This window comes from Xenopus laevis, chromosome 8L (assembly GCF_017654675.1).
Source record: "Xenopus laevis strain J_2021 chromosome 8L, Xenopus_laevis_v10.1, whole genome shotgun sequence".
Taxonomy (NCBI): Eukaryota; Metazoa; Chordata; class Amphibia; order Anura; family Pipidae; genus Xenopus; species Xenopus laevis.
The window spans coordinates 113,269,684-113,283,628 of record NC_054385.1 but is presented as its reverse complement, the minus strand read 5'-3'; the positions used below and the strand labels follow the sequence as shown (position 1 = coordinate 113,283,628).

Below are 13,945 nucleotides of genomic sequence, written 5' to 3'. Positions count from 1 at the left end.
GTGTGACTTGATTAATCAGTTTTGATCCAGAATGCAAAAGGGCTGTGTTAGTTTGGTGCTGTTCAGAGAGCATGGTTCTTTCCGAAATCCCCAATAACACAGTGTACCAACATAAGTGCCCCTGCTGAAAAATGTAGTATGGTGAAATAATATGTCTTGTAAAGTAGACCTTTAAGGATTATAGCAATGACATCTGCTTAGGTTCAGGTAATAGTGCAAAATAGACATCCAGTTTCGCAGCTATGGCAGGTGTTAGAATGATAAAGTAGAGACAGAACCAAGGGGGTAATGGGCAAGAAAATCTGCTATAAAATGAAGCAATGTGGATGAAAAAATTGATAGCTTTCCCCCCAAAGGCAGGAAAGAGACATGGAATATGAAATATTTTCTCTGATTGATGCACTTACAGTATTTCTCTTTCTCTTTACAGATAAGTTCAAGAAAATAGACAAGAAGCTCTTGCTGTAAGTCTAATCTCTCTTTATTTTGTATTAGTTGCTGTATAAATATTTGTAGGTAGAGATGATAATTCGTTCTTTAATAGAAGAATAATTAATAGTCATATGTTTTAGCTGTCCCAGGCTTTTTAGAGGGCAGTGTCCTGGTTGCAAAACACCTCATTCTACTGGATTTTGTTGTTTTAAGCAAGGCTATTGCATGTGTTTAATCATGTGCGCTGTAGGTAGCTCTGAGGAAGTGCCGAGTATGAAGGCACGAAACACGTAAGTTTTATCTGTACACCCACTGCCACAACAATGTCATGCTATGTGTCCCAATAAAGCCACATTGATAACACCAGTAGCGACTCTGGGGGATATATCGGTCAGCGCTAGATGTGGGCAAGAGCGTTTGGAAGTATTGTCAGTTTCGGATTGAAGTTGCCGATCTCTTGCGAGAGCTGCGACCGGCCCGGAGACGCTACCACAAGGAGATGAGCTCCGCCATTAACTCATCCATAATTTGAGTGCGCTGTAGGTTGTATCCACACTTACTGCCACCCATACAAAAGAAGAAATGTCTCCTCTGTTCCAAGATGGCATATATTTGTTACTCATCCGGAAACTTGGATAATGCCCTTCTCTTTTTAATGTCTTTTAGTTTTTAACAGAAAACCTGATAAGAATTCAACTTATCTGCCTTTAGGCTGTGTCCATATATGGAGATGTGTGGTACTCCACCTGAATGTAGAAAAACAAAATGTTGGAGCAAGGCACTCAAGTAGGTCACACATAGATCAGACTAATAATAGGTAAAAATAGAAATATTTTATTTGTATAAACAACTCATGCCTAACGCGTTTCGTGTCACTAGGACACTTAGTCATAAGCTTGACTCCACCTGAATGTCCCCATGACTGAGTTGTCAATTTTGCCCAGGACAAAAAAATCAGAAAACCAATATTTTTTTTGAGCGAGTCTTTTCCATCTATGTGTCCACTGGGGTTTCTTCACTGACCATATTGCCTTTGCAATATATTTGGCCTGGTTAGACCAATTTATTCTCGTTTGCTTGGAATAGACCTTGATTTGTCTTAATTAGACTTTTCTAAAATCCAAAACTATTAGGCAGTATCTGCCTATGTATGCTGTTTAAAGGATAAGAAAAGCTACCAAAGCAGTTTATTACCAATAGATTAGCCACAATAGTGCAAGCTATAACACTTTATTTATTCTGCAGAATGCTTTACCGTACCTGAGTAAGCTGCTTTAGAAGCTTTCTGTTTGTTTTGGATAGCAGCTGCCATATTAACTTGGTGTGACATCACTTCCTGCCTGAGTCTCTCCCTGCTCACTCATAGCTCGGGGCTCAGATTACAGAGGGAAGGGGAGAGGGAGAGAGGAGCAAACTGAGCATGCTCAAGCCCTAACCCTGGAGGTTTAAGATGAAAACAGGAAGTCTGAAACAGAAGTCCATGTGTACACAATAGAAGGAAAGAAATGTGGTGTTTCTTTTGACAGAGGATTTACTGGTGTAATTATTTAGACCTTTCTGATAAAGCTTATTGAATTTTAGCCTTTCCTTCTCCTTTAATTGTTTTTTTCCCATACCTGGACAGACTGTTATAAAACCTGAAACAATTAGGCTGAATCTGCCTATGTGTAATGCCAGAGCTACAGTGGCACATCTCCTGGTCTGCCTGTAACTTACTAAACCAGTAATACAATTAAAGCAGAGCATTAAAGGGGTGGTTCACCTTTAAGGTAACTTTTATTATGTTATAGAATGGCCATTTCTAAGCAACTTTTCACTTGGTTTTCATTATTTATTTTTTATAGTTATTTGCCTTTTTCTTCTGACTTTGCAGCTTTCAAATGGGCATCGCTGACTCCCTGCTAAAAAACAAATGTTCTGTAAGGCCACAAATGTATTGTTACTTTGTATAACTCGTCTTTCTATTCAGGTCCTCTCCTATTCATATACCAGTCTCTTATTCAAATCAATGCATGGTTGCTAGGGTACTTTAGAGCCTAGTTACCGGATTGCTTAAGATGCAAATTGAAGAGCTGCTGCATAAAAAGCTAAATAACTCAAAAACCTTCAATAAGAAAAAATGAAAACAAATTGAAAATTGTCTCAGAATATCAATCTCTACATCATACTAAAAGTTATCTCAAAGGTGAACGACCCCTTTAAAATAAATATCTATGAATCCACTGGGGATAATTTATCAACAATAGGCAAATGTAACCCATGGGCACTTACCTATAGCAACCAATCAGTGATTAGCTTTTTAAAGCCAGCTGCAAGTAGAATAATGAATGCAGCAACTGATTGGTTGCCGTGGGTTACTGCCCATGGGCAAATTTGCCCAGTGTTGATAAATGACCCTCACTGTGTGTGAAATCCATAAATCACCCAAGGTAACTTTTTGTTTCCAAATCTGAACAGCATCAATAATGTGTTATTTTGCCACCCCACTCCTAGATCATTATTTCTAAATGCAGTACGCAGCTAAGGAGCCCTTGATTATATCAATTAAACGGCACGTGACTTTTTGCATTGAAAAGCGGAGTTCCAAGTCTGCTACGTGGATAATTTTAGCAGTGCCATAGTCTAGGGACCCCCTCCTTTAGTGAAGTGGGAATAGTGCACAACACGACCCATTCCTTGGTTTTTATCTACCCGTGTTCTTTTTGATTCAAAGTGCGCCGCTTGATTCCAGGCTTCTGCGTGTGTATATTTACCTAACAAATGAGAGCTTGTGTTTGCCGTGGGATTAATTCATTTTGTTAGTCAAACAAAGTATTGTGTGATGTCTCTGTAACCTCTAGGTGTAGTGACTTTGCCATACATAATTGCTTTATGTTTTATATTTACTTTATGTTGCAGTAAATTTAGGCTGTGTAATGACCATTGTGGAAAAAGAGCACAGGTATGGGACCTGTTATCCAGAATGCTCGGGGGCCTAGGGTTTTCCAAATAATGGATTTTTTCCGTAATTCATATCTTCTTACTTTAAGAGGGTTATTTACTAAAATCCAGATTTATCTGATTACTTGAAAAAACATCCGATCAATTCGACTTAAAATGAAAGATATAGTATTTATACAGATACGTTCAATGGAGATTGTAATGTTAACCTTGTTTGATGTACAAAACTGTCTAACCACTGCTTCTCACTTTGGTATTCAACAAATTAAACTGAAGTTTTAAAAAAAAAAAACCTGATCAAACTAGAATCCATGATTTGACCTTATTTATTAATAAAAAAAAGCTTGATTTAATCTACTTGGGTAAAAACCCATGCAAGGTTTTCCTCCAAATTGCTCGATTTTTTTCGGACTTTCTTCCGAAAAGCCCAAATTTATTGGATTTTTGACCGAAAACCCCGAAATAGTCGAATTTCAGACTAATTCCAGCGCAGACCACAGAAACTTACAAATAGGATAGGAACCTCTCCCATTGATTTATATACAACCTCGGCAGGTATGAGATGCCGGATTTTTGTAGTCTAACTTTTTCGGGGTATAATACATCTTGAAAAAAATGAGTTTTTTTTTTCATTAAAAATGTGGATTTTATAGTAAAAAAAAAATTCTAATTTTTCGAGTTTTCAGACTTAAATAAATAACCCCCAAAGTCTACTTGAAAGTCATGTAAACATTAAATAAACCCAATAGCCTGTTTTTTCTCCAAATAGGGATTAATTGTATTGTAGTTTGGATCAAGTACAAGGTACTGTTTTATTATTATAGAGAAAAAGGAAATCATTTTTAAAAATTTGGATTGTTTGCATAAAATGGAGTCTACTACGCCTTTCTGTAATTCGGAGTGTCCTGGATAACAGGATTCCAGATTACTGATCCCATACCTGTACTACTTTATAGACACAATTATATTGTGATCATGAACAGAAATGTCAACCGTTTGTTCCATAGTATAGACAATTACAAGTAGTTTTAAGCTAGAGGTGAGCGCATAGGCATCCCCAACATTGATCAGTAAAAGGAGTTGGGGAGCGACACTAGCACGAAAAATGTTCATCAGGTGCCAAATAAGGGCTGTGATTGGCCATTTAGTAGCCCCTATGTGGATTGTAGACCTACAATAAGGCTATGTTTGGCAGTACTCCTAGTTTTTATACAACTAAAACTTGCCTCTAAGCCTGGAATTCAAAAATAAACACTTGTTTGAGACCACTAGGAGCAACATCCAAGGGTTGGAGAGCAACATGTTGCTCACGAGCTACTGGTTGGGGATCATTGATCTAAGCCATTTCTGACACTGCTACCTTGCAACTCTAGGGGTCCTGGGTTTGAGTCCAGTCAAGGCACTATCTGACACTATCTGAATAATCCGTGATTAACCAATATTGTAAGATTATAGTTCTGTTTATTCTTCCTGTGTCTGCTTCGGTTTCCTCCAGATACTCCAGTTTCCTCAACATTCTTCTACATGCAGGATTGCTTACTGGTTCTGATGTGAATGATGTATACTGTAATTACTGTAAACCGCGTCAGAATATGTCTGCACTACAAATATTGCGGATAATAGAATATACATTCTAAACTAAAATATTCTTTTAGTTTACATATCCATTTTATTCACCTGTAAATAGGATTCGGTTAAACGAGAGAAAATTCGTTCTAACGTGCCCTCGAGTACATGAGTATCTCATGTATAATTGTTTCCAGAAGCCTGAACCTGGAGGTAGAATCTGACTAAATTCTTGCTTGCTTGCTTACTAAGACTGTAAGCTCTACGGGGCAGGGACCTCCTTCCCACTGTGTCTCTTACCACATAGCACTTAAACTCTTTCTTCTGATATGAGCTCTGTATATATTCATTGTGTGATTTGTCTTCCTGTGTATACTTTTATATATATTAGACTTTTATGCACTGTACAGAGCTTTACAAATACAGTTATGCATACATATATACATACACAGATGCTCTGAAGATCCTGTTGCACTTTTTAGAGCTCATCAAATGGACTGCTGGTAGTTTTAATACCGCCCATGAATAATTCACAATTGCAGATACAATGGGGATTTCAAAGCCCAACGGGTTGTGCATGGAAGCAGCCAAATAATTAGGGCCCATACTGTGCACAAGAGCATGTATGTGTTTGTATGAATATTACATATGAACATACACGCAGGAAAAATAATGGACAATACAGATTATTTTGGAAACTCTGAGTATAAAACAAGTAAGGTGAGCCAAAGCTCTGTTGTTTTCTTAAGAGTGAAGGGTAAGTTTGGCCCTCTGACATCCTCATGGGTATTATATATGCATCCCTTTATTTATAAAGTGCTACCAGAATACACAGACAAATTTGCTAAGCGCCGAAAATTTGCCATCGACGGCTTCGCAGGCAGCGCAACACTACTTCAGGCGAAAATTCGATCAGGCAACGCTTATTCACTAACAGGCGAAGTTGCGTCCTGGTCGCCGAACGCTGGTGAAGTTGCGCTAGCGTTAATTCGGCAAGCAGGGGACGCTTAATAAAATAAAATAGAGTTGTTATATTTCCCTACACATGAGCCCAGTGTATAGTTTATATGCCATATGTTAGGAAATGTAGGGGGGAAGACGGTTACCCCAAAACATTTGTACACTCTTTTGCAGCCTATCACCCGCCAGCGTTTTTTGGGACTTAGATAATTTTTCAATTAAATTTTGAGAAACTCCTATCTACTCTATTGTACTTCGCCTGGTCCGAGGTGGTGATGGCAAGTCTGGCGCAAGAGGTAACATTCAGTAAAATCCGCATCTTTGTGAATTTGAGCAGTTATGTCCCTTCGCCAGATCGCAACTTTGCCTGGCGATTGAGTGCGAATGAGCGCCAGCGTCGGCCTCCTTCACTAGAGAAGTTACGCCTGCGCCTGTTAGTAAATCAGCGAAGTAGCGAAATGACGTCACGCTCTTAGTAAATTTGCCTCACAGTGTTGTACAAACTGAACCTGCATTTATAAAGCATTTTAGCCCAAGCTTTGATCTACAGATATGTCTATTATTACGATAGATTCTGAATTCGGCCTCTAGGTGGAAAACTAACAACATCTAAAACAGGTTAACATTTTGGGAAATGGCATTGCTGCAAAGGCCCTGGCTCTCACAGCATTTTCATTATTCTCCTCTAGATACACTACTATGCAGAGATGTCAATCTCACAAAGGCGATTTCCAGCAGGAAGACGTCTTTGGATTGGGGGGGGGGGTCATTTATAAAAACTGGGCAAATTTTCTCCTGGGCAGTACCCCATAGCAACCAATCAGTGATCAGCTTTTTCCAGCCAGCTGCAGGTTGAACAGTGATTGAAAGTCATTCTTTTTGGTTACCACGGGTTGCTGCTCATGTGCAAATTTTGCCCAGTGTTTATAAATCACCCTCCCCCCATGGCTTTTCCATTCGTTACCATAAGCCAATATCATACCTCCCAACTGTCCCGTTTTTAGAGTCCCTCTTTTGACAGCTCAACCCGCAGTCCCTTGTTTGTACTGGAAAGTACAGTTTTTTCTCTGCACTGAACAGCCAGAAAAAGAAACAATGTTTCTAACTTAATTGGCTTTTGGCAGAGAGTCCAGAACAGCCACAGCAGAAGATAAGATACTTTTGTAACAATTTTGAGATAAGCAAATAAGATAACAGGTCCCTTGGGAAAAGTAAAGGCAATTTACCTTCATTAGCAAAACTGAAATAACTGGAAACAAAAAAAAAACACAGAAATATGTTCAAACTTTCATAACCTGCCAAATTTTGTAAAATGAACATGGTAATTAGGGGGTGTGGCCACAAAAATGGGCATGGTCAAAAAAAATCACAGGCTCTACGTACGTCAACTTTTTTGTCCCTCTTTTTATTTCCAAAATGTTAGGAGGTTTTCAATATTAGTTTTCAGTGAGTGTTCCACCTAGAGGCTGAATTCAGCATCTATTGTAGTAATAATCATATCTATAGATCATAGCTTGGGTTAAAATGCTAATTAAATGCAGGTTCAGTTTGTACAACACTGTGTATTCTTTGTAGCACTTTATAAATAAAGTTATGCATACATAATACCCATGAGGATGTCAGAAGGGGAAACTTACCCTTCACTCTTAAGAAAACTGCGGAGCCTTATTTGCTATATATTTCCCAGAATAATCTGTATTGTACATTATTTTCTCTGTGTGTATGTACAGATGTAATATTCACACAAACACATACATGCTCTTGTGCACAGTATGGGCCTTAATTATCTGGCTGCTTCCATCCACAACACTCTTCATGATTTGAAATCCCCATTGTATCTGCAATTGTGAATTATTCATGGGCAGTATTAAAACTACCAGCAGTCTATTTGATGAGCTCTTTCTTTATTCAGCAGCAAAATGGCTCGCAATAAGCCACCGACATGAAAACTGTATGAAAGAAACGTTAAGAAGATTACAGAAGGGGAGTTTTAGTTCCTATTAGGCAGCTTGTACTTTGTGTACATAATTGCAGTGTTTTATATCATATACTGGGGAGTGTGGGGGAAACATTTAAAGTAGAGTCCTGCAGTGGGATGGGTCCCAGCAGGTTACCTGCAAAAACCTGCGGGTTGCGAGTATAGACGTGGGTCGGCGGTTCTGTGGATTTGTGGGTCGCAGGTTGGGCCACGGGCCTTCTCAATAGCGATTTTCACTCCTTTTTCCTGATCACGTCTACTTCGGATGATGTCATTTCTGGTTTACAATGACAGCTTTTCCTGATTCTTGATGGTTGTGGGTCGCGGGTCCGGTTTTGCGGATAAGGTACTTGTTGGACCAAGCGGGTAAGAATGCGGATTGCAGGTCGTGGGTATGGGTCGGGTACGGGTTCCAAAAAATGGACCCGCCCAGGACTCTAATTTAAGGTAATTTAGGTCTAGTATACTAAGGCATTCGAATTGCAGTGGTAGGCTGGCACAAAAACTGGACTTCACTCCAAAAATAAGTTTTATTGTACAGAAAGAATCATCTCAGAGGGTGGCCTTACGCGTTTCGTACCTTCTGTGCACTTAGTCATAGGCTATTCGAATGTAGGTCTGGGCTTGAGCACCTGGACCCCCTGTTGATATTGGTAAGTGTACCTTACTACTTACAAGTCTTTACAACTACTGGATATTTTCCCTTTTTTCCCGTATCCCATGTGTTCCCTATAAAATCTTTATAGTATACTAAGGGTCAGGGCACACAGGCAGATTCAGAGAGATTAGTCGCCTGGCGACAAATCTCCTCTGCTTTGGGGGCGACTAATGTCCCCAAACTGCCTTTCCGCTGTCTAAAATGTAAATCGCAGGTGGGATGGCACTTGGAGCGATTCGTTTTCTGAAGTTACCCAAAGTTACCTCGTCCGGCAACTTCGGAAAACAAATCAGCTCCGAGTGCCATCCCGCCTGCAATTTACATTTTAGCCAGTGGGAAGGCACGGGAGGCAGTTTGTGGAGATTTGTCACCGGGCGACTGATCTCCTCGAATCTGCGTGTGTGCCCTGACCCTAATTATTCCCAGCACCATCATATCCCATTGACATTAATGATAACAGCTTGTCGTAGCACACATGGGGGGTGACATGCAGTTATCATAAGTGTCAATCACGACCTACATTCGTGGCATTGGCCATTTCTCTGCCAATGGAGAAAGAATCTCGCCAGACATATCCTTCAGAAGCCATTTTTTGCCAGATGATGGCAAACATCATAATTACTTTATGACAGGTGCAGAGCTTGGAATTAATACAAACGTTCGTAAAGGAACAACCTCGTTAGAGTACTTAAGACTAGGTACTGTCTCATGACAGTAGTGAGAGTCCCCCAATAGCATTAGCTTGCTTTCTAGACTTCAATGGTGTTGGATTGTATGCTCTTCAGTTCCAGTGTTTCGTATCACATTAAAGGGGTGGTCTGCCTTTAAGTTAACTTTTTGTATGTTAGAGAATGGCCAGTTCTAAGCAAATTCTCAATTGGCCTTTATTTATTTATTTGAATTATTTGCCTTCTACTTTTGACTCTTTCCGGCTTTCAAATGGGAGTCACTGATTCCATCTAAAAACAAATGCTCTGCAAGGCTACAAATGTATTGTTATTGCTACTTTTTAGTACTCGTCTTTCTATTCAGGCCCTCTCCTATTCATATGTCTCTTATTCAAATCAATGCATGGTTGCTGGACAACCAGATTGCCGAAGTTGCAAACTGGAGAGCTGCCGAATAAAAAGCTAAATAACTCAAAAACCACAGATAACAATTGTCTTAGAATACCACTTTCTACATCATCCTGCAAATTCATTTTAAAGTAAACATCCCCCGTTAAGCCATACTGACAGAGATACTCTCGGGCAGTGGTCCACACACTGAGAGCTTGACCTTCTCTGGTTTTGGGGTTCCCTGTCTGAGGGTTAGTAGGGGTCACGTTTTGGGACAAATGCTTTTATACTCCGTGAAACAATAGAAGGTTAGGCATTTGCCATGTATCTGTAACATTGGCATTCGTTTTGCCTGACTTAACAATGGATTATGGATGGTAGGGCTTCAAAACATCTAGATACCTCGTTAATTTACTCCCCAACGTAATAACAGTAATAGTAATCAACACCAGATGTAGTGACACGGGACACACTGTATTTTTTGCCTTGTTTTCAAGTAACTGCATCATGCTGTGTTTCCTTCATGGGACTAAAACCTATTCATTCAGTTTCCAGATGATTATTCTATTTTATCTTCTCAGCCTCAGTGCAGGTTCCAGTATAGAGTTTCCTTATCGGTGCTTTTACCCAAATGCACTTTTTCTTTCAAGCATAATGCAACGTAAAGAATATCCGCATCTAAATCATGCTGAGAACCTTATGTAATAGGTGTTAAGTCTAATGACAGCTGGTTTGCCACGTTTTCTGAAAAGCACTAGTCACATAAACACTAAGGGAATATTCAGCATGGCTGAGAGGTGTTGTAGAGAGGCTTAGACAAACAGAAGGAAATCTGGAAGTGCAATGGGGGAAACATTAAAAGCGCCTGGTATAATTGCATGAGCTTTTGATAAAAGAGTGATTGAATGCTTCATCAAACAGATGGTCCCTAAAGCTAAAAAGAAAACATTATAGGGTGGGCAAATCTGGCCTGGGCAGTAAGTCATTTCTGGGGAACAATAAATAAATAAGTATACTCTGAATACAGGGATCTGTTATCTGGAACCCCATTATCCAAAAAGCTCCAAATTACGAAAAGGCCCTCTCCCATAGACTCCCATTTTATCTAAATAATCCAAATTTTAAAAAACGATTTCCTTTTTCTCTGTAATAACAAAACAGTAGTTTGTATTTGATCCCAACCAAGATATAATTAATCCTTATTGGAAGCAAAACCAGCCTATTGGGATTAGTTAATGCTTAAATGATTTTCTAGTAGATTTTAATGGGTTGTTCACCTTTGAGTTAACTTTTAGTATGATGTAGAGAGTGATATTCTGAGACAATCTGCAATCGGATTTCATTTTTATTATTTGTCGTTATTTAGCTTTTTATTCTGCAGCTTTGTAATTTCATCCAGGGTCTAAATTATCCTAGCAACCATGCCTTGATTTAAAAGAGAGGCTGGAATATGAATAGGAGAGGGGCTGAATAGAAAGATGAATAATAAATAGTAGCAATCGCAATACATGTGTAGCCTTACAGTGCATTTGTTTTTTAGATGGGGGTCAGTGACCCCCATTTGAAAGCTGATAAGAGTCAGAAGAAGGCAAGTTATTCAAAAACTATATAAAAAAAATTTCTTATAATAAGCAATTCTATAATATACTGAAAGTTAACTTAAAGGAGAAGCACCCGTTTAAGTTATGAAGATCCAAATTACCGAAATAATTTGTTATCCGAACAAAGTCCAGGTCCTGAGCATTCAGGATAACAGGTCCCATACCTGAATTATTGTTCCTATTACACCACCTGCCACAACTAAGCTGTGTCATCCCATCTGTGTACTTAAATATTTTCATTTTTTTATGCAAAACAACTAAAAAGTGTAAAGACTATAAAATATCAAAGCTGCGTTACTTCCCACCTGATTGGCAAGCAGCAACCCTACAGCAGACAATCATTACTTGATTAAGGGCTGGCTAGTTGAGTTTCTAGAAAACCATTTTCTTCGGCAGTTTTGAGAGGATTCGTTGCTTTAATTTTACACCAGAAGGTTTTTTTTTTTTAGCTGGAATGATCGTGATCCAGCTTCAGCGTGTGTGATACAAGGACTCCTCTAGGGTTAACCAAGGAGACAGACATCAGGGTTTAAATAGTCTGGCATGGTTTTAAGATATATGTGCTACTGTATTTTTGGTTCTAGTCAGCTTTTTACCTCTGCAGACTCATCTCTGACGTCTTCTTATACTAAAAACTCAGACAGCTTGAAGCAAAGCCTGGAGCCTTTGGGCAGCTGTAAGCACACTATGAGCCCAAGGCAGAGATAGCGAGGAAGAGAGGAGGAAGAAGAGCAGGATGCAGCATAATGAACCAGTATCTGACACTGATCAGATTAGGGTTTTATGAATCAGCTGCCCTGTGAAGAGCGAAACGCCGGCACTTTTTGACGGGAGTTCAAAATAATCTTCTCTAATCAAATCGATTCTTGTCACCAGCCTGTCCGCTCCAATGAACCGATGTAGGAGATGTCCATTATGAAGCCCCCGTCGCTTTTAGCTAAAATTCTGCCATTTCTGGTGTCGCTGACCTCTTCTAAATGTTTTCTTTAGGTTAAAAAATGTTCTCTGGGTTGCCCTAGGGGAGTGAGAGACAGGAATCATTGGGTATTAGAGAAATACATAATATCTCAATTATTGAAAAGGATCTGCCTTCGGTTAGGCAAGCCACAGCGTTCTGTGTTGTTTTAAACTTAAATAAATCCGCCCAAAGTGCAATATAAATACTGATTTCATTATTACACTGTGTAAATATGGACATCAACTTAGGTAAGGGGATTTTCTGGCCAATAGGATCCCATTTGAGGCTGAAGGCCCAGGTCATATGCGCTTGTAACCCCAGCATGCTTTAACCCTTATTATCCTTCATTAATATGGCACTGACATCATCATTCTTGCGGGAGCTTACAATCTAAGGTCACTATCACGTTAAAACATGCTCTGCCACTTGTGATATGCTTATTGCAGCTCCGATGGGGCGGCAAGGGGTCTGAGTGTAATCGTGCCACCCATATCCCTGATAGTTTAGTCACTGCACATGCAGACACACATACAGTATACTATGGTCTGTTATATATCATGGGGCAGTTAACCTGCAGACAGAATATGCAAATTCCTGCCAGGTTGGAATCCATCTTTGAAGGAACCACAGCGCTGCAGGGCAGCAATGCTTGCAAGGAGCTGTAGACCAGCCGAAGGAACCCAAAATTAAGAAGCACTGCCCTAGAGAATGGTGTGGAATTCAGTGTACTTCAGTGTGTGTTGCCTGCTTTTGTATGCCTAAGGTTTATACTACAAAAGAGCAGAAAGAGTGCTGCAGGCTAGGATGTTAGTACAGCCAAACCCGTCTCCCTGATGTCACGCTGTAACCTTTTATCAATTATTATTTCGAGTCGACAAACTACGCCCCGTCTTCCTTTTGCTTCCTCCCGACGGCATTGATTTGAGCACATTTGTCTATATGCTTTGTGGCTGAATCCCAAACCCCAGCCAGCAGCCAGACACAGCAGGTTGGCACTCGGTGCTTTCTTTTACTGTGATGGAGTGCCCCAAATGGCTCACCCTGCAGACTTTGTTGTATGTCAGATTAACAGCCTAAAGCAATGTTTATATTCCTTCTGTTCCTTATTTGAAACTGCTTGCAAAGCAAATAATATATAACAATAATAACAAAGACCGTATAATAAATAAATTCATGGCTCTTAACTATTTAAGCTTTCGGTCTGTGGTCTCTCACCCTTTTGTATGGGTGCCAACAACTGATATCTCTTTCATTTAATCTGCCCTTAAGTACACCACACCTACTGTACATTACATTCTTAATAGGAATGGTATCACACATTTCTAACCCTTTAGATAAATATATCTTAAGGGAGCTAGCACACGGGCAGATTTAGTCGCCTGGCGACTAATCGTCTCTTCTGCGGGCTGACAATCTCCCCCTGAACTGCCTTCCCCCTGCCTGCCGCCTGCTATAATGACAAAACGCTAGTGACAATGCACTCGTGGCGCTTCGATTTCCGAAATCACCCTCAGTTGCCTCACGAGGATACTTCGGGCGACTTTGGAAATCGTATCGCCTGCGAGTGCAATGGTGCTAGTGTTTTGTTATTATAGCAGGCGGAAGGCAGTTCGGGGAGATTGTCGCCCCGCAGAAGAGCCGATTAGTCGCCAGACGACTAAATCTCCCCGGATCTGCCCATGTGCTTGAACCCTAAAATTAGAGTTGGGGTCCTGTGCATTCTGTTGCTGATGCAGTCATTTTTTTGCCTGCTTCTTAACATTGTTTTTTCTTAGGGGCGTTATACCCTACATT

At 40.0% G+C, this 13,945-nt stretch overlaps 1 protein-coding gene across 1 annotated transcript in view; it reads left to right on the top strand.

Annotated features, from left to right (window-relative positions):
• Nucleotides 1-430: 430 nt before the first annotated feature.
• The window catches only part of fut8.L (fucosyltransferase 8 (alpha (1,6) fucosyltransferase) L homeolog), a gene marked incomplete at its 5' end in the record, with an annotated part of 139,796 nt that continues 126,281 nt past the window's right edge, over nt 431-13,945 (top strand). The window contains 1 exon segment of the mRNA NM_001087633.1: nt 431-464.